Source organism: Crinia signifera, chromosome 1 (genome assembly GCF_055691185.1).
Source record: "Crinia signifera chromosome 1, ASM5569118v1, whole genome shotgun sequence".
Classification (NCBI taxonomy): domain Eukaryota; kingdom Metazoa; phylum Chordata; class Amphibia; order Anura; family Myobatrachidae; genus Crinia; species Crinia signifera.
In genome coordinates this window covers 213,727,921-213,750,852 of record NC_139217.1, presented here as the reverse complement: position 1 = coordinate 213,750,852, position 22,932 = coordinate 213,727,921, and positions in this window count along the sequence as shown.

The following is a 22,932-nucleotide window of genomic DNA, read 5'->3' as shown; positions in this document are numbered from 1 at the left end:
TGATAGTCCCAGCAAAAGTTGTAAAATAGAGAACTGTTGACTGACAGTACATAAACCAATCAGAATGGCTTATTTTGAATGACAGTTGCATCAACCAATCAGATGGTCTTAATTCTGAACTAATTTGCATAAGGGCTTTATTTGCTCTTTATAACTTACTGAGGTCCTTCCTCACCCTATTCTAATTGAACACCTGCAGAACCAGCCACAGATAGTTGATAACAAGAACATTATTGACCAATTGTCTTGCTGGTTGAAGACTATTGCATGATGGTCCCAGCAAACGTTGTAAAATAGGAAACTGTTGACTGATGGTACATAAACCAATCAGAATGGCTTATTTTGAATGACAGTTGCATCAACCAATCAGATGGTCTCAATTCTGAACTAATTTGCATAATGGCTTTATTTGCTCTTCATAACTTACTGAGCTCCTTCCTCACCCTAGTCTAATTGAACACCTGCAGAACCAGCCACAGATAGTTGATAACAAGAACATTCTTGACCAATTGTCTTGCTGGTTGAAGGCTATTGCGTGATGGTGCCAGCAAAAGTTGTAAAATAGAAAACTGTTGACTACATTCTTGACCAATTGTCTTGCTGGTAGAAGACTATTGCATGATGGTCCCAGCAAAAGTTATAAAATAGAAAACTGTTGACTGACAGCACATAAACCAATCAGAATGGCTTATTTTGAATGACAATTGCATCAACCAATCAGATGGTCTCAATTCTAAACTAATTTGCATAAGGGCTTTATTTGCTCTCCATAACTTACTGAGGTCTTTCCTAACTATAGTTTAATTGAAAACCTACCAAACCAGCCACAGATAGTTGATAACAAGAGCATTCTTGACCAATTGTCTTGCTAGTTGAAGACTAATGCATGATAGTCCCAGCAAAAGTTGTAAAATAGAAAACTGTTGACTGACAGTACATAAACCAATCAGAATGGCTTATTTTGAATGACAGTTGCATCAACCAATCATATGATCTCAATTCTGAACCAATTTGCATAAGGGCTTTATTTGCTCTTCATAACTTACTGAGGTCCTTCCTCACCCTAGTCTAATTGAACACCTGCAGAACCAGCCACAGATAGTTGATAACAAGAGCATTCTTGACCAATTGTCTTGCTGGTTGAAGACTAATGCATGATAGTCCCAGCAAAAGTTGTAAAATAGAGAACTGTTGACTGACAGTACATAAACCAATCAGAATGGTGTATTTTGAATGACAATTGCATCAACCAATCAGATGGTCTCAATTCTAAACTAATTTGCATAAGTTCTTTATTTGCTCTCCATAACTTACTGAGGTCCTTCCTAACCCTAGTTTAATTGAAAACCTATAAAACCAGCCACAGATAGTTGATAACAAGAGCATTCTTGACCAATTGTCTTGCTGGTTGAAGGCTATTGCGTGATGGTGCCAGCAAAAGTTGTAAAATAGAAAACTGTTAACTACATTCTTGACCAATTGTCTTGCTGGTTGAAGACTATTGCATGATGGTCCCAGCAAAAGTTATAAAATAGAAAACTGTTGACTGACAGCACATAAACCAATCAGAATGGTTTATTTTGAATGACAATTGCATCAACCAATCAGATGGTCTCAATTTTAAACTAATTTGCATAAGGGCTTTATTTGCTCTCCATAACTTACTGAGGTCTTTCCTAACCCTAGTTTAATTGAAAACCTACAAAACCAGCCACAGACAGTTGATAACAAGAGCATTCTTGACCAATTGTCTTGCTGGTTGAAGACTAATGCTTGATAGTCCCAGCAAAAGTTGTAAAATAGAGAACTGTTGACTGACAGTACATAAACCAATCAGAATGGCTTATTTTGAATGACAGTTGCATCAACCAATCAGATGGTCTTAATTCTGAACTAATTTGCATAAGGGCTTTATTTGCTCTTTATAACTTACTGAGGTCCTTCCTCACCCTATTCTAATTGAACAACTGCAGAACCAGCCACAGATAGTTGATAACAAGAACATTATTGACCAATTGTCTTGCTGGTTGAAGACTATTGCATGATGGTCCCAGCAAACGTTGTAAAATAGGAAACTGTTGACTGATGGTACATAAACCAATCAGAATGGCTTATTTTGAATGACAGTTGCATCAACCAATCAGATGGTCTCAATTCTGAACTAATTTGCATAATGGCTTTATTTGCTCTTCATAACTTACTGAGGTCCTTCCTCACCCTAGTCTAATTGAACACCTGCAGAACCAGCCACAGATAGTTGATAACAAGAAAATTCTTGACCAATTGTCTTGCTGGTTGAAGGCTATTGCGTGATGGTGCCAGCAAAAGTTGTAAAATAGAAAACTGTTGACTACATTCTTGACCAATTGTCTTGCTGGTAGAAGACTATTGCATGATGGTCCCAGCAAAAGTTATAAAATAGAAAACTGTTGACTGACAGCACATAAACCAATCAGAATGGTGTATTTTGAATGACAATTGCATCAACCAATCAGATGGTCTCTATTCTAAACTAATTTGCATAAGGGCTTTATTTGCTCTCCATAACTTACTGAGGTCCTTCCTAACCCTAGTTTAATTGAAAACCTATAAAACCAGCAACGGATAGTTGATAACAAGAGCATTCTTGACCAATTGTCTTGCTGGTTGAAGACTAATGCATGATAGTCCCAGCAAAAGTTGTAAAATAGAGAACTGTTGACTGACAGTACATAAACCAATCAGAATGGCTTATTTTGAATGACAATTGCATCAACCAATCAGATGGTCTCAATTCTAAACTAATTTGCATAAGGGCTTTATTTGATCTCCATAACTTACTGAGGTCTTTCCTAACCCTAGTTTAATTGAACACCTGCAGAACCAGCCAGAGATAGTTGATAACAAGAGCATTCTTGACCAATTGTCTTGCTGGTTGAAAACTAATGCATGATAGTCCCAGCAAAAGTTGTAAAATAGAAAACTGTTGACTGACAGTATATAAACCAATCAGAATGGCTTATTTTGAATGACAGTTGCATCAACCAATCAGATGATCTCAATTCTGAACTAATTTGCATAAGGGCTTTATTTGCTCTCCATAACTTACTGAGGTCCTTCCTAACCCTAGTTTAATTGAAAACCTACAAAACCAGCCACAGATAGTTGATAACAAGAGCATTCTTGACCAAATGTCTTGCTGGTTGAAGACTAATGCATGATAGTCCCAGCAAAAGTTGTAAAATAGAGAACTGTTGACTGACAGTACATAAACCAATCAGAATGGCTTATTTTGAATGACAATTGCATCAACCAATCAGATGGTCTTAATTCTAAACTAATTTGCATAAGGGCTTTATTTGCTCTCCATAACTTACTGAGGTCCTTCCTAACCCTAGTTTAATTGAAAACCTACAAAACCAGCCACAGATAGTTGATAACAAGAGCATTCTTGACCAAATGTCTTGCTGGTTGAAGACTAATGCATGATAGTCCCAGCAAAAGTTGTAAAATAGAGAACTGTTGACTGACAGTACATAAACCAATCAGAATGGCTTATTTTGAATGACAATTGCATCAACCAATCAGATGGTCTCAATTCTAAACTAATTTGCATAAGGGCTTTATTTGATCTCCATAACTTACTGAGGTCTTTCCTAACCCTAGTTTAATTGAACACCTGCAGAACCAGACAGAGATAGTTGATAACAAGAGCATTCTTGACCAATTGTCTTGCTGGTTGAAGACTAATGCGTGATAGTCCCAGCAAAAGTTGTAAAATAGAGAACTGTTGACTGACAGTACATAAACCAATCAGAATGGCTTATTTTGAATGACAATTGCATCAACCAATCAGATGGTCTTAATTCTAAACTAATTTGCATAAGGGCTTTATTTGCTCTCCATAACTTACTGAGGTCCTTCCTAACCCTAGTTTAATTGAAAACCTACAAAACCAGCCACAGATAGTTGATAACAAGAGCATTCTTGACCAATTGTCTTGCTGGTTGAAGACTAATGCATGATAGTCCCAGCAAAAGTTGTAAAATAGAGAACTGTTGACTGACAGTGCACAAACCAGTCAGAATGGTGTATTTTGAATGACAATTGCATCAACCAATCAGATGGTCTCAATTCTGAACTAATTTGCATAAGGGCTTTATTTGCTCTCCATAACTTACTGAGGTCCTTCCTAACCCTAGTTTAATTGAAAACCTATAAAACCAGCCACAGATAGTTGATAACAAGAGCATTCTTGACCAATTGTCTTGCTGGTTGAAGACTAATGCATGATAGTCCCAGCAAAAGTTGTAAAATAGAGAACTGTTGACTGACAGTACATAAACCAATCAGAATGGCTTATTTTGAATGACAGTTGCATCAACCAATCAGATGGTCTCTATTCTAAACTAATTTGCATAAGGGCTTTATTTGCTCTCCATAACTTACTGAGGTCCTTCCTAACCCTAGTTTAATTGAAAACCTATAAAACCAGCCACAGATAGTTGATAACAAGAAAATTCTTGACCAATTGTCTTGCTGGTTGAAGGCTATTGCGTGATGGTGCCAGCAAAAGTTGTAAAATAGAAAACTGTTGACTACATTCTTGACCAATTGTCTTGCTGTTGGAAGACTAATGCATGATAGTCCCAGCAAAAGTTGTAAAATAGAGAACTGTTGACTGACAGTACATAAACCAATCACAATGGCTTATTTTGAATGACAATTGCATCAACCAATCAGATGGTCTTAATTCTAAACTAATTTGCATAAGGGCTTTATTTGCTCTCCATAACTTACTGAGGTCCTTCCTAACCCTAGTTTAATTGAAAACCTACAAAACCAGCCACAGATAGTTGATAACAAGAGCATTCTTGACCAATTGTCTTGCTGGTTGAAGACTAATGCATGATAGTCCCAGCAAAAGTTGTAAAATAGAGAACTGTTGACTGACAGTACATAAACCAATCAGAATGGTGTATTTTGAATGACAATTGCATCAACCAATCAGATGGTCTCTATTCTAAACTAATTTGCATAAGGGCTTTATTTGCTCTCCATAACTTACTGAGGTCCTTCCTAACCCTAGTTTAATTGAAAACCTACAAAACCAGCCACAGATAGTTGATAACAAGAGCATTCTTGACCAATTGTCTTGCTGGTTGAAGACTAATGCATGATAGTCCCAGCAAAAGTTGTAAAATAGAGAACTGTTGACTGACAGTACATAAACCAATCAGAATGGCTTATTTTGAATGACAATTGCATCAACCAATCAGATGGTCTCAATTCTAAACTAATTTGCATAAGGGCTTTATTTGATCTCCATAACTTACTGAGGTCTTTCCTAACCCTAGTTTAATTGAACACCTGCAGAACCAGCCAGAGATAGTTGATAACAAGAGCATTCTTGACCAATTGTCTTGCTGGTTGAAGACTAATGCATGATAGTCCCAGCAAAAGTTGTAAAATAGAAAACTGTTGACTGACAGTATATAAACCAATCAGAATGGCTTATTTTGAATGACAGTTGCATCAACCAATCAGATGATCTCAATTCTGAACTAATTTGCATAAGGGCTTTATTTGCTCTCCATAATTTACTGAGGTCCTTCCTAACCCTAGTTTAATTGAAAACCTACAAAACCAGCCACAGATAGTTGATAACAAGAGCATTCTTGACCAAATGTCTTGCTGGTTGAAGACTAATGCATGATAGTCCCAGCAAAAGTTGTAAAATAGAGAACTGTTGACTGACAGTGCACAAACCAGTCAGAATGGTGTATTTTGAATGACAATTGCATCAACCAATCAGATGGTCTCAATTCTGAACTAATTTGCATAAGGGCTTTATTTGCTCTCCATAACTTACTGAGGTCCTTCCTAACCCTAGTTTAATTGAAAACCTACAAAACCAGCCACAGATAGTTGATAACAAGAGCATTCTTGACCAAATGTCTTGCTGGTTGAAGACTAATGCATGATAGTCCCAGCAAAAGTTGTAAAATAGAGAAATGTTGACTGACAGTACATAAACCAATCAGAATGGCTTATTTTGAATGACAATTGCATCAACCAATCAGATGGTCTTAATTCTAAACTAATTTGCATAAGGGCTTTATTTGCTCTCCATAACTTACTGAGGTCCTTCCTAACCCTAGTTTAATTGAAAACCTACAAAACCAGCAACAGATAGTTGATAACAAGAGCATTCTTGACCAATTGTCTTGCTGGTTGAAGACTAATGCATGATAGTCCCAGCAAAAGTTGTAAAATAGAGAACTGTTGACTGACAGTACATAAACCAATCAGAATGGCTTATTTTGAATGACAGTTGCATCAACCAATCAGATGATCTCAATTCTGAACTAATTTGCATAAGGGCTTTATTTGCTCTCCATAACTTACTGAGGTCCTTCCTAACCCTAGTTTAATTGAAAACCTACAAAACCAGCCACAGATAGTTGATAACAAGAGCATTCTTGACCAAATGTCTTGCTGGTTGAAGACTAATGCATGATAGTCCCAGCAAAAGTTGTAAAATAGAGAACTGTTGACTGACAGTACATAAACCAATCAGAATGGCTTATTTTGAATGACAGTTGCATCAACCAATCAGATGGTCTTAATTCTGAACTAATTTGCATAAGGGCTTTATTTGCTCTTTATAACTTACTGAGGTCCTTCCTCACCCTATTCTAATTGAACAACTGCAGAACCAGCCACAGATAGTTGATAACAAGAACATTATTGACCAATTGTCTTGCTGGTTGAAGACTATTGCATGATGGTCCCAGCAAACGTTGTAAAATAGGAAACTGTTGACTGATGGTACATAAACCAATCAGAATGGCTTATTTTGAATGACAGTTGCATCAACCAATCAGATGGTCTCAATTCTGAACTAATTTGCATAATGGCTTTATTTGCTCTTCATAACTTACTGAGGTCCTTCCTCACCCTAGTCTAATTGAACACCTGCAGAACCAGCCACAGATAGTTGATAACAAGAAAATTCTTGACCAATTGTCTTGCTGGTTGAAGGCTATTGCGTGATGGTGCCAGCAAAAGTTGTAAAATAGAAAACTGTTGACTACATTCTTGACCAATTGTCTTGCTGGTAGAAGACTATTGCATGATGGTCCCAGCAAAAGTTATAAAATAGAAAACTGTTGACTGACAGCACATAAACCAATCAGAATGGTGTATTTTGAATGACAATTGCATCAACCAATCAGATGGTCTCTATTCTAAACTAATTTGCATAAGGGCTTTATTTGCTCTCCATAACTTACTGAGGTCCTTCCTAACCCTAGTTTAATTGAAAACCTATAAAACCAGCAACGGATAGTTGATAACAAGAGCATTCTTGACCAATTGTCTTGCTGGTTGAAGACTAATGCATGATAGTCCCAGCAAAAGTTGTAAAATAGAGAACTGTTGACTGACAGTACATAAACCAATCAGAATGGCTTATTTTGAATGACAATTGCATCAACCAATCAGATGGTCTCAATTCTAAACTAATTTGCATAAGGGCTTTATTTGATCTCCATAACTTACTGAGGTCTTTCCTAACCCTAGTTTAATTGAACACCTGCAGAACCAGCCAGAGATAGTTGATAACAAGAGCATTCTTGACCAATTGTCTTGCTGGTTGAAGACTAATGCATGATAGTCCCAGCAAAAGTTGTAAAATAGAAAACTGTTGACTGACAGTATATAAACCAATCAGAATGGCTTATTTTGAATGACAGTTGCATCAACCAATCAGATGATCTCAATTCTGAACTAATTTGCATAAGGGCTTTATTTGCTCTCCATAACTTACTGAGGTCCTTCCTAACCCTAGTTTAATTGAAAACCTACAAAACCAGCCACAGATAGTTGATAACAAGAGCATTCTTGACCAAATGTCTTGCTGGTTGAAGACTAATGCATGATAGTCCCAGCAAAAGTTGTAAAATAGAGAACTGTTGACTGACAGTACATAAACCAATCAGAATGGCTTATTTTGAATGACAATTGCATCAACCAATCAGATGGTCTTAATTCTAAACTAATTTGCATAAGGGCTTTATTTGCTCTCCATAACTTACTGAGGTCCTTCCTAACCCTAGTTTAATTGAAAACCTACAAAACCAGCCACAGATAGTTGATAACAAGAGCATTCTTGACCAATTGTCTTGCTGGTTGAAGACTAATGCATGATAGTCCCAGCAAAAGTTGTAAAATAGAGAACTGTTGACTGACAGTGCACAAACCAGTCAGAATGGTGTATTTTGAATGACAATTGCATCAACCAATCAGATGGTCTCAATTCTGAACTAATTTGCATAAGGGCTTTATTTGCTCTCCATAACTTACTGAGGTCCTTCCTAACCCTAGTTTAATTGAAAACCTACAAAACCAGCCACAGATAGTTGATAACAAGAGCATTCTTGACCAAATGTCTTGCTGGTTGAAGACTAATGCATGATAGTCCCAGCAAAAGTTGTAAAATAGAGAACTGTTGACTGACAGTACATAAACCAATCAGAATGGCTTATTTTGAATGACAATTGCATCAACCAATCAGATGGTCTCAATTCTAAACTAATTTGCATAAGGGCTTTATTTGATCTCCATAACTTACTGAGGTCTTTCCTAACCCTAGTTTAATTGAACACCTGCAGAACCAGACAGAGATAGTTGATAACAAGAGCATTCTTGACCAATTGTCTTGCTGGTTGAAGACTAATGCGTGATAGTCCCAGCAAAAGTTGTAAAATAGAGAACTGTTGACTGACAGTACATAAACCAATCAGAATGGCTTATTTTGAATGACAATTGCATCAACCAATCAGATGGTCTTAATTCTAAACTAATTTGCATAAGGGCTTTATTTGCTCTCCATAACTTACTGAGGTCCTTCCTAACCCTAGTTTAATTGAAAACCTACAAAACCAGCCACAGATAGTTGATAACAAGAGCATTCTTGACCAATTGTCTTGCTGGTTGAAGACTAATGCATGATAGTCCCAGCAAAAGTTGTAAAATAGAGAACTGTTGACTGACAGTGCACAAACCAGTCAGAATGGTGTATTTTGAATGACAATTGCATCAACCAATCAGATGGTCTCAATTCTGAACTAATTTGCATAAGGGCTTTATTTGCTCTCCATAACTTACTGAGGTCCTTCCTAACCCTAGTTTAATTGAAAACCTATAAAACCAGCCACAGATAGTTGATAACAAGAGCATTCTTGACCAATTGTCTTGCTGGTTGAAGACTAATGCATGATAGTCCCAGCAAAAGTTGTAAAATAGAGAACTGTTGACTGACAGTACATAAACCAATCAGAATGGCTTATTTTGAATGACAGTTGCATCAACCAATCAGATGGTCTCTATTCTAAACTAATTTGCATAAGGGCTTTATTTGCTCTCCATAACTTACTGAGGTCCTTCCTAACCCTAGTTTAATTGAAAACCTATAAAACCAGCCACAGATAGTTGATAACAAGAAAATTCTTGACCAATTGTCTTGCTGGTTGAAGGCTATTGCGTGATGGTGCCAGCAAAAGTTGTAAAATAGAAAACTGTTGACTACATTCTTGACCAATTGTCTTGCTGGTAGAAGACTATTGCATGATGGTCCCAGCAAAAGTTATAAAATAGAAAACTGTTGACTGACAGCACATAAACCAATCAGAATGGCTTATTTTGAATGACAATTGCATCAACCAATCAGATGGTCTCAATTCTAAACTAATTTGCATAAGGGCTTTATTTGCTCTCCATAACTTACTGAGGTCCTTCCTAACCCTAGTTTAATTGAAAACCTATAAAACCAGCCACAGATAGTTGATAACAAGAGCATTCTTGACCAATTGTCTTGCTGGTTGAAGACTAATGCATGATAGTCCCAGCAAAAGTTGTAAAATAGAGAACTGTTGACTGACAGTACATAAACCAATCAGAATGGTGTATTTTGAATGACAATTGCATCAACCAATCAGATGGTCTAAATTCTAAACTAATTTGCATAAGGGCTTTATTTGCTCTCCATAACTTACTGAGGTCCTTCCTAACCCTAGTTTAATTGAAAACCTATAAAACCAGCCACAGATAGTTGATAACAAGAGCATTCTTGACCAATTGTCTTGCTGGTTGAAGACTAATGCATGATAGTCCCAGCAAAAGTTGTAAAATAGAGAACTGTTGACTGACAGTACATAAACCAATCAGAATGGTGTATTTTGAATGACATTTGCATCAACCAATCAGATGGTCTCAATTCTAAACTAATTTGCATAAGGGCTTAATTTGCTCTCCATAACTTACTGAGGTCCTTCCTAACCCTAGTTTAATTGAAAACCTATAAAACCAGCCACAGATAGTTGATAACAAGAGCATTCTTAACCAATTGTCTTGCTGGTTGAAGGCTATTGCGTGATGGTGCCAGCAAAAGTTGTAAAATAGAAAACTGTTGACTACATTCTTGACCAATTGTCTTGCTGTTGGAAGACTAATGCATGATAGTCCCAGCAAAAGTTGTAAAATAGAGAACTGTTGACTGACAGTACATAAACCAATCACAATGGCTTATTTTGAATGACAATTGCATCAACCAATCAGATGGTCTTAATTCTAAACTAATTTGCATAAGGGCTTTATTTGCTCTCCATAACTTACTGAGGTCCTTCCTAACCCTAGTTTAATTGAAAACCTACAAAACCAGCCACAGATAGTTGATAACAAGAGCATTCTTGACCAATTGTCTTGCTGGTTGAAGACTAATGCATGATAGTCCCAGCAAAAGTTGTAAAATAGAGAACTGTTGACTGACAGTACATAAACCAATCAGAATGGTGTATTTTGAATGACAATTGCATCAACCAATCAGATGGTCTCTATTCTAAACTAATTTGCATAAGGGCTTTATTTGCTCTCCATAACTTACTGAGGTCCTTCCTAACCCTAGTTTAATTGAAAACCTACAAAACCAGCCACAGATAGTTGATAACAAGAGCATTCTTGACCAATTGTCTTGCTGGTTGAAGACTAATGCATGATAGTCCCAGCAAAAGTTGTAAAATAGAGAACTGTTGACTGACAGTACATAAACCAATCAGAATGGCTTATTTTGAATGACAATTGCATCAACCAATCAGATGGTCTCAATTCTAAACTAATTTGCATAAGGGCTTTATTTGATCTCCATAACTTACTGAGGTCTTTCCTAACCCTAGTTTAATTGAACACCTGCAGAACCAGCCAGAGATAGTTGATAACAAGAGCATTCTTGACCAATTGTCTTGCTGGTTGAAGACTAATGCATGATAGTCCCAGCAAAAGTTGTAAAATAGAAAACTGTTGACTGACAGTATATAAACCAATCAGAATGGCTTATTTTGAATGACAGTTGCATCAACCAATCAGATGATCTCAATTCTGAACTAATTTGCATAAGGGCTTTATTTGCTCTCCATAATTTACTGAGGTCCTTCCTAACCCTAGTTTAATTGAAAACCTACAAAACCAGCCACAGATAGTTGATAACAAGAGCATTCTTGACCAAATGTCTTGCTGGTTGAAGACTAATGCATGATAGTCCCAGCAAAAGTTGTAAAATAGAGAACTGTTGACTGACAGTGCACAAACCAGTCAGAATGGTGTATTTTGAATGACAATTGCATCAACCAATCAGATGGTCTCAATTCTGAACTAATTTGCATAAGGGCTTTATTTGCTCTCCATAACTTACTGAGGTCCTTCCTAACCCTAGTTTAATTGAAAACCTACAAAACCAGCCACAGATAGTTGATAACAAGAGCATTCTTGACCAAATGTCTTGCTGGTTGAAGACTAATGCATGATAGTCCCAGCAAAAGTTGTAAAATAGAGAAATGTTGACTGACAGTACATAAACCAATCAGAATGGCTTATTTTGAATGACAATTGCATCAACCAATCAGATGGTCTTAATTCTAAACTAATTTGCATAAGGGCTTTATTTGCTCTCCATAACTTACTGAGGTCCTTCCTAACCCTAGTTTAATTGAAAACCTACAAAACCAGCAACAGATAGTTGATAACAAGAGCATTCTTGACCAATTGTCTTGCTGGTTGAAGACTAATGTATGATAGTCCCAGCAAAAGTTGTAAAATAGAGAACTGTTGACTGACAGTACATAAACCAATCAGAATGGCTTATTTTGAATGACAGTTGCATCAACCAATCAGATGATCTCAATTCTGAACTAATTTGCATAAGGGCTTTATTTGCTCTCCATAACTTACTGAGGTCCTTCCTAACCCTAGTTTAATTGAAAACCTACAAAACCAGCCACAGATAGTTGATAACAAGAGCATTCTTGACCAAATGTCTTGCTGGTTGAAGACTAATGCATGATAGTCCCAGCAAAAGTTGTAAAATAGAGAACTGTTGACTGACAGTACATAAACCAATCAGAATGGCTTATTTTGAATGACAATTGCATCAACCAATCAGATGGTCTCAATTCTAAACTAATTTGCATAAGGGCTTTATTTGATCTCCATAACTTACTGAGGTCTTTCCTAACCCTAGTTTAATTGAACACCTGCAGAACCAGCCAGAGATAGTTGATAACAAGAGCATTCTTGACCAATTGGCTTGCTGGTTGAAGACTAATGCATGATAGTCCCAGCAAAAGTTGTAAAATAGAAAACTGTTGACTGACAGTATATAAACCAATCAGAATGGCTTATTTTGAATGACAGTTGCATCAACCAATCAGATGATCTCAATTCTGAACTAATTTGCATAAGGGCTTTATTTGCTCTCCATAACTTACTGAGGTCCTTCCTAACCCTAGTTTAATTGAAAACCTACAAAACCAGCCACAGATAGTTGATAACAAGAGCATTCTTGACCAAATGTCTTGCTGGTTGAAGACTAATGCATGATAGTCCCAGCAAAAGTTGTAAAATAGAGAACTGTTGACTGACAGTACATAAACCAATCAGAATGGCTTATTTTGAATGACAATTGCATCAACCAATCAGATGGTCTTAATTCTAAACTAATTTGCATAAGGGCTTTATTTGCTCTCCATAACTTACTGAGGTCCTTCCTAACCCTAGTTTAATTGAAAACCTACAAAACCAGCCACAGATAGTTGATAACAAGAGCATTCTTGACCAATTGTCTTGCTGGTTGAAGACTAATGCATGATAGTCCCAGCAAAAGTTGTAAAATAGAGAACTGTTGACTGACAGTGCACAAACCAGTCAGAATGGTGTATTTTGAATGACAATTGCATCAACCAATCAGATGGTCTCAATTCTGAACTAATTTGCATAAGGGCTTTATTTGCTCTCCATAACTTACTGAGGTCCTTCCTAACCCTAGTTTAATTGAAAACCTACAAAACCAGCCACAGATAGTTGATAACAAGAGCATTCTTGACCAAATGTCTTGCTGGTTGAAGACTAATGCATGATAGTCCCAGCAAAAGTTGTAAAATAGAGAACTGTTGACTGACAGTACATAAACCAATCAGAATGGTGTATTTTGAATGACAATTGCATCAACCAATCAGATGGTCTCAGTTCTAAACTAATTTGCATAAGGGCTTTATTTGCTCTCCATAACTTACTGAGGTCCTTCCTAACCCTAGTTTAATTGAAAACCTATAAAACCAGCCACAGATAGTTGATAACAAGAGCATTCTTGACCAATTGTCTTGCTGGTTGAAGACTAATGCATGATAGTCCCAGCAAAAGTTGTAAAATAGAGAACTGTTGACTGACAGTACATAAACCAATCAGAATGGCTTATTTTGAATGACAGTTGCATCAACCAATCAGATGATCTCAATTCTGAACTAATTTGCATAAGAGCTTTATTTGCTCTCCATAACTTACTGAGGTCCTTCCTAACCCTAGTTTAATTGAAAACCTACAAAACCAGCCACAGATAGTTGATAACAAGAGCATTCTTGACCAAATGTCTTGCTGGTTGAAGACTATTGCATGATAGTCCCAGCAAAAGTTGTAAAATAGAAAACTGTTGACTGACAGTATATAAACCAATCAGAATGGCTTATTTTGAATGACAATTGCATCAACCAATCAGATGGTCTCAATTCTAAACTAATTTGCATAAGGGCTTTATTTGCTCTTCATAACTTACTGAGGTCCTTCCTAACCCTAGTTTAATTGAAAACCTACAAAACCAGCCACAGATAGTTGATAACAAGAGCATTCTTGACCAAATGTCTTGCTGGTTGAAGACTATTGCATGATAGTCCCAGCAAAAGTTGTAAAATAGAGAACTGTTGACTGACAGTACATAAACCAATCACAATGGCTTATTTTGAATGACAATTGCATCAACCAATCAGATGGTCTTAATTCTAAACTAATTTGCATAAGGGCTTTATTTGCTCTCCATAACTTACTGAGGTCCTTCCTAACCCTAGTTTAATTGAAAACCTACAAAACCAGCCACAGATAGTTGATAACAAGAGCATTCTTGACCAATTGTCTTGCTGGTTGAAGACTAATGCATGATAGTCCCAGCAAAAGTTGTAAAATAGAGAACTGTTGACTGACAGTACATAAACCAATCAGAATGGTGTATTTTGAATGACAATTGCATCAACCAATCAGATGGTCTCTATTCTAAACTAATTTGCATAAGGGCTTTATTTGCTCTCCATAACTTACTGAGGTCCTTCCTAACCCTAGTTTAATTGAAAACCTATAAAACCAGCCACAGATAGTTGATAACAAGAGCATTCTTGACCAATTGTCTTGCTGGTTGAAGACTAATGCATGATAGTCCCAGCAAAAGTTGTAAAATAGAGAACTGTTGACTGACAGTACATAAACAATCAGAATGGCTTATTTTGAATGACAATTGCATCAACCAATCAGATGGTCTCAATTCTGAACTAATTTGCATAAGGGCTTTATTTGCTCTTCATAACTTACTTAGGTCCTTCCTCACCCTAGTCTAATAGAACACCAGCAGAACCAGCCACAGATAGTTGATAACAAGAGCATTCTTGACCAATTGTCTTGCTGGTTGAAGACTAATGCATGATAGTCCCAGCAAAAGTTGTAAAATAGAAAACTGTTGACTGACAGTATATAAACCAATCAGAATGGCTTATTTTGAATGACAGTTGCATCAACCAATCAGATGATCTCAATTCTGAACTAATTTGCATAAGGGCTTTATTTGCTCTCCATAACTTACTGAGGTCCTTCCTAACCCTAGTTTAATTGAAAACCTACAAAACCAGCCACAGATAGTTGATAACAAGAGCATTCTTGACCAAATGTCTTGCTGGTTGAAGACTAATGCATGATAGTCCCAGCAAAAGTTGTAAAATAGAGAACTGTTGACTGACAGTACATAAACCAATCAGAATGGCTTATTTTGAATGACAATTGCATCAACCAATCAGATGGTCTTAATTCTAAACTAATTTGCATAAGGGCTTTATTTGCTCTCCATAACTTACTGAGGTCCTTCCTAACCCTAGTTTAATTGAAAACCTACAAAACCAGCCACAGATAGTTGATAACAAGAGCATTCTTGACCAATTGTCTTGCTGGTTGAAGACTAATGCATGATAGTCCCAGCAAAAGTTGTAAAATAGAGAACTGTTGACTGACAGTACATAAACCGATCAGAATGGCTTATTTTGAATGACAATTGCATCAACCAATCAGATGGTCTCAATTCTAAACTAATTTGCATAAGGGCTTTATTTGCTCTCCATAACTTACTGAGGTCCTTCGTAACAGTAGTTTAATTGAAAACCAACAAAACCAGCCACAGATAGTTGATAACAATAGCATTCTTGACCAAATGTCTTGCTGGTTGAAGACTAATGCATGATAGTCCCAGCAAAAGTTGTAAAATAGAGAACTGTTGACTGACAGTACATAAACCAACCAGAATGGCTTATTTTGAATGACAATTGCATCAACCAATCAGATGGTCTTAATTCTAAACTAATTTGCATAAGGGCTTTATTTGCTCTCCATAACTTACTGAGGTCCTTCCTAACCCTAGTTTAATTGAAAACCTACAAAACCATCCACAGATAGTTGATAACAAGAGCATTCTTGACCAATTGTCTTGCTGGTTGAAGGCTATTGCGTGATGGTGCCAGCAAAAGTTGTAAAATAGAAAACTGTTGACTACATTCTTGACCAATTGTCTTGCTGGTTGAAGACTATTGCATGATGGTCCCAGCAAAAGTTGTAAAATAGAGAACTGTTGACTGACAGTGCACAAACCAGTCAGAATGGTGTATTTTGAATGACAGTTGCATCAACCAATCAGATGATCTCAATTCTGAACTAATTTGCATAAGAGCTTTATTTGCTCTCCATAACTTACTGAGGTCCTTCCTAACCCTAGTTTAATTGAAAACCTACAAAACCAGCCACAGATAGTTGATAACAAGAGCATTCTTGACCAAATGTCTTGCTGGTTGAAGACTATTGCATGATAGTCCCAGCAAAAGTTGTAAAATAGAGAACTGTTGACTGACAGTACATAAACCAATCACAATGGCTTATTTTGAATGACAATTGCATCAACCAATCAGATGGTCTTAATTCTAAACTAATTTGCATAAGGGCTTTATTTGCTCTCCATAACTTACTGAGGTCCTTCCTAACCCTAGTTTAATTGAAAACCTACAAAACCAGCCACAGATAGTTGATAACAAGAGCATTCTTGACCAATTGTCTTGCTGGTTAAAGACTAATGCATGATAGTCCCAGCAAAAGTTGTAAAATAGAGAACTGTTGACTGACAGTACATAAACCAATCAGAATGTTGTATTTTGAATGACAATTGCATCAACCAATCAGATGGTCTCTATTCTAAACTAATTTGCATAAGGGCTTTATTTGCTCTCCATAACTTACTGAGGTCCTTCCTAACCCTAGTTTAATTGAAAACCTATCAAACCAGCCACAGATAGTTGATAACAAGAGCATTCTTGACCAATTGTCTTGCTGGTTGAAGACTAATGCATGATAGTCCCAGCAAAAGTTGTAAAATAGAGAACTGTTGACTGACAGTACATAAACCAATCAGAATGGCTTATTTTGAATGACAATTGCATCAACCAATCAGATGGTCTCAATTCTAAACTAATTTGCATAAGGGCTTTATTTGATCTCCATAACTTACTGAGGTCTTTCCTAACCCTAGTTTAATTGAACACCTGCAGAACCAGCCAGAGATAGTTGATAACAAGAGCATTCTTGACCAATTGTCTTGCTGGTTGAAGACTAATGCATGATAGTCCCAGCAAAAGTTGTAAAATAGAAAACTGTTGACTGACAGTATATAAACCAATCAGAATGGCTTATTTTGAATGACAGTTGCATCAACCAATCAGATGATCTCAATTCTGAACTAATTTGCATAAGGGCTTTATTTGCTCTCCATAACTTACTGAGGTCCTTCCTAACCCTAGTTTAATTGAAAACCTACAAAACCAGCCACAGATAGTTGATAACAAGAGCATTCTTGACCAAATGTCTTGCTGGTTGAAGACTAATGCATGATAGTCCCAGCAAAAGTTGTAAAATAGAGAACTGTTGACTGACAGTACATAAACCAATCAGAATGGCTTATTTTGAATGACAATTGCATCAACCAATCAGATGGCCTTAATTCTAAACTAATTTGCATAAGGGCTTTATTTGCTCTCCATAACTTACTGAGGTCCTTCCTAACCCTAGTTTAATTGAAAACCTACAAAACCAGCCACAGATAGTTGATAACAAGAACATTCTTGACCAATTGTCTTGCTGGTTGAAGACTAATGCATGATAGTCCCAGCAAAAGTTGTAAAATAGAGAACTGTTGACTGACAGTACATAAACCAATCAGAATGGCTTATTTTGAATGACAATTGCATCAACCAATCAGATGGTCTCAATTCTAAACTAATTTGCATAAGGGCTTTATTTGATCTCCATAACTTACTGAGGTCTTTCCTAACCCTAGTTTAATTGAACACCTGCAGAACCAGCCAGAGATAGTTGATAACAAGAGCATTCTTGACCAATTGTCTTGCTGGTTGAAGACTAATGCATGATAGTCCCAGCAAAAGTTGTAAAATAGAAAACTGTTGACTGACAGTATATAAACCAATCAGAATGGCTTATTTTGAATGACAGTTGCATCAACCAATCAGATGATCTCAATTCTGAACTAATTTGCATAAGGGCTTTATTTGCTCTCCATAACTTACTGAGGTCCTTCCTAACCCTAGTTTAATTGAAAACCTACAAAACCAGCCACAGATAGTTGATAACAAGAGCATTCTTGACCAAATGTCTTGCTGGTTGAAGACTAATGCATGATAGTCCCAGCAAAAGTTGTAAAATAGAGAACTGTTGACTGACAGTGCACAAACCAGTCAGAATGGTGTATTTTGAATGACAATTGCATCAACCAATCAGATGATCTCAATTCTGAACTAATTTGCATAAGGGCTTTATTTGCTCTCCATAACTTACTGAGGTCCTTCCTAACCCTAGTTTAATTGAAAACCTACAAAACCAGCCACAGATAGTTGATAACAAGAGCATTCTTGACCAAATGTCTTGCTGGTTGAAGACTAATGCATGATAGTCCCAGCAAAAGTTGTGAAATAGAGAACTGTTGACTGACAGTACATAAACCAATCAGAATGGCTTATTTTGAATGACAATTGCATCAACCAATCAGATGGTCTTAATTCTAAACTAATTTGCATAAGGGCTTTATTTGCTCTCCATAACTTACTGAGGTCCTTCCTAACCCTAGTTTAATTGAAAACCTACAAAACCAGCCACAGATAGTTGATAACAAGAGCATTCTTGACCAATTGTCTTGCTGGTAGAAGACTAATGCATGATAGTCCCAGCAAAAGTTGTAAAATAGAGAACTGTTGACTGACAGTACATAAACCAATCAGAATGGTGTATTTTGAATGACAATTGCATCAACCAATCAGATGGTCTCAATTCTGAACTAATTTGCATAAGGGCTTTATTTGCTCTCCAAAACTTACTGAGGTCCTTCCTAACCCTAGTTTAATTGAAAACCTACAAAACCAGCCACAGATAGTTGATAACAAGAGCATTCTTGACCAAATGGCTTGCTGGTTGAAGACTAATGCATGATAGTCCCAGCAAAAGTTGTAAAATAGAGAACTGTTGACTGACAGTACATAAACCAATCAGAATGGCTTATTTTGAATGACAATTGCATCAACCAATCAGATGGTCTTAATTCTAAACTAATTTGCATAAGGGCTTTATTTGCTCTCCATAACTTACTGAGGTCCTTCCTTACCCTAGTTTAATTGAAAACCTACAAAACCAGCCATAGATAGTTGATAACAAGAGCATTCTTGACCAATTGTCTTGCTGGTTGAAGGCTATTGCGTGATGGTGCCAGCAAAAGTTGTAAAATAGAAAACTGTTGACTACATTCTTGACCAATTGTCTTGCTGGTTGAAGACTATTGCATGATGGTCCAGCAAAAATTATAAATTAGAAAACTGTTGACTGACAGCACATAAACCAATCAGAATGGCTTATTTTGAATGACAATTGCATCAACCAATCAGATGGTCTCAATTCTAAACTAATTTGCATAAGGGCTTTATTTGCTCTCCATAACTTACTGAGGTCTTTCCTAACCCTAGTTTAATTGAACACCTGCAGAACCAGCCACAGATAGTTGATAACAAGAGCATTCTTGACCAATTGTCTTGCTGGTTGAAGACTAATGCACGATAGTCCCAGCAAAAGTTGTAAAATAGAGAACTGTTGACTGACAGTACATAAACCAATCAGAATGGCTTATTTTGAATGACAGTTGCATCAACCAATCAGATGGTCTCAATTCTGAACTAATTTGCATAATGGCTTTATTTGCTCTTCATAACTTACTGAGGTCCTTCCTCACCCTAGTCTAATTGAACACCTGCAGAACCAGCCACAGATAGTTGATAACAAGAACATTCTTGACCAATTGTCTTGCTGGTTGAAGGCTATTGCGTGATGGTGCCAGCAAAAGTTGGAAAATAGAAAACTGTTGACTACATTCTTGACCAATTGTCTTGCTGGTAGAAGACTATTGCATGATGGTCCCAGCAAAAGTTATAAAATAGAAAACTGTTGACTGACAGCACATAAACCAATCAGAATGGCTTATTTTGAATGACAATTGCATCAACCAATCAGATGGTCTCAATTCTAAACTAATTTGAATAAGGGCTTTATTTGCTCTCCATAACTTACTGAGGTCTTTCCTAACCCTAGTTTAATTGAAAACCTACCAAACCAGCCACAGATAGTTGATAACAAGGGCATTCTTGACCAATTGTCTTGCTGGTTGAAGACTAATGCATGATAGTCCCAGCAAAAGTTGTAAAATAGAAAACTGTTGACTGACAGTACATAAACCAATCAGAATGGCTTATTTTGAATGACAGTTGCATCAACCAATCATATGATCTCAATTCTGAACCAATTTGCATAAGGGCTTTATTTGCTCTTCATAACTTACTGAGGTCCTTCCTCACCCTAGTCTAATTGAACACCTGCAGAACCAGCCACAGATAGTTGATAACAAGAGCATTCTTGACCAATTGTCTTTCTGGTTGAAGACTAATGCATGATAGTCCCAGCAAAAGTTGTAAAATAGAAAACTGTTGACTGACAGTATATAAACCAATCAGAATGGCTTATTTTGAATGACAGTTGCATCAACCAATCATATGATCTCAATTCTGAACTAATTTGCATAAGGGCTTTATTTGCTCTTTATAACTTACTGAGGTCCTTCCTCACCCTATTCTAATTGAACAACTGCAGAACAAGCCACAGATAGTTGATAACAAGAACATTATTGACCAATTGTCTTGCTGGTTGAAGACTATTGCATGATGGTCCCAGCAAACGTTGTAAAATAGGAAACTGTTGACTGATGGTACATAAACCAATCAGAATGGCTTATTTTGAATGACAGTTGCATCAACCAATCAGATGGTCTCAATTCTGAACTAATTTGCATAATGGCTTTATTTGCTCTTCATAACTTACTGAGGTCCTTCCTCACCCTAGTCTAATTGAACACCTGCAGAACCAGCCACAGATAGTTGATAACAAGAACATTCTTGACCAATTGTCTTGCTGGTAGAAGACTATTGCATGATGGTCCCAGCAAAAGTTATAAAATAGAAAACTGTTGACTGACAGCACATAAACCAATCAGAATGGCTTATTTTGAATGACAATTGCATCAACCAATCAGATGGTCTCAATTCTAAACTAATTTGCATAAGGGCTTTATTTGCTCTCCATAACTTACTGAGGTATTTCCTAACCCTAGTTTAATTGAAAACCTACCAAACCAGCCACAGATAGTTGATAACAAGAGCATTCTTGACCAATTGTCTTGCTGGTTGAAGACTAATGCATGATAGTCCCAGCAAAAGTTGTAAAATAGAAAACTGTTGACTGACAGTACATAAACCAATCAGAATGGCTTATTTAGAATGACAGTTGCATCAACCAATCATATGATCTCAATTCTGAATCAATTTGCATAAGGGCTTTATTTGCTCTTCATAACTTACTGAGGTCCTTCCTCACCCTAGTCTAATTGAACACCTGCAGAACCAGCCACAGATAGTTGATAACAAGAGCATTCTTGACCAATTGTCTTTCTGGTTGAAGACTAATGCATGATAGTCCCAGCAAAAGTTGTAAAATAGAAAACTGTTGACTGACAGTATATAAACCAATCAGAATGGCTTATTTTGAATGACAGTTGCATCAACCAATCATATGATCTCAATTCTGAACTAATTTGCATAAGGGCTTTATTTGCTCTTTATAACTTACTGAGGTCCTTCCTCACCCTATTCTAATTGAACAACTGCAGAACAAGCCACAGATAGTTGATAACAAGAACATTATTGACCAATTGTCTTGCTGGTTGAAGACTATTGCATGATGGTCCCAGCAAACGTTGTAAAATAGGAAACTGTTGACTGATGGTACATAAACCAATCAGAATGGCTTATTTTGAATGACAGTTCCATCAACCAATCAGATGGTCTCAATTCTGAACTAATTTGCATAATGGCTTTATTTGCTCTTCATAACTTACAGAGGTCCTTCCTCACCCTAGTCTAATTGAACACCTGCAGAACCAGCCACAGATAGTTGATAACAAGAACATTCTTGACCAATTGTCTTGCTGGTAGAAGACTTTTGCATGATGGTCCCAGCAAAAGTTATAAAATAGAAAACTGTTGACTGACAGCACATAAACCAATCAGAATGGCTTATTTTGAATGACAATTGCATCAACCAATCAGATGGTCTCAATTCTAAACTAATTTGCATAAGGGCTTTATTTGCTCTCCATAACTTACTGAGGTATTTCCTAACCCTAGTTTAATTGAAAACCTACCAAACCAGCCACAGATAGTTGATAACAAGAGCATTCTTGACCAATTGTCTTGCTGGTTGAAGACTAATGCATGATAGTCCCAGCAAAAGTTGTAAAATAGAAAACTGTTGACTGACAGTACATAAACCAATCAGAATGGCTTATTTAGAATGACAGTTGCATCAACCAATCATATGATCTCAATTCTGAATCAATTTGCATAAGGGCTTTATTTGCTCTTCATAACTTACTGAGGTCCTTCCTCACCCTAGTCTAATTGAACACCTGCAGAACCAGCCACAGATAGTTGATAACAAGAGCATTCTTGACCAATTGTCTTTCTGGTTGAAGACTAATGCATGATAGTCCCAGCAAAAGTTGTAAAATAGAAAACTGTTGACTGACAGTATATAAACCAATCAGAATGGCTTATTTTGAATGACAGTTGCATCAACCAATCATATGATCTCAATTCTGAACTAATTTGC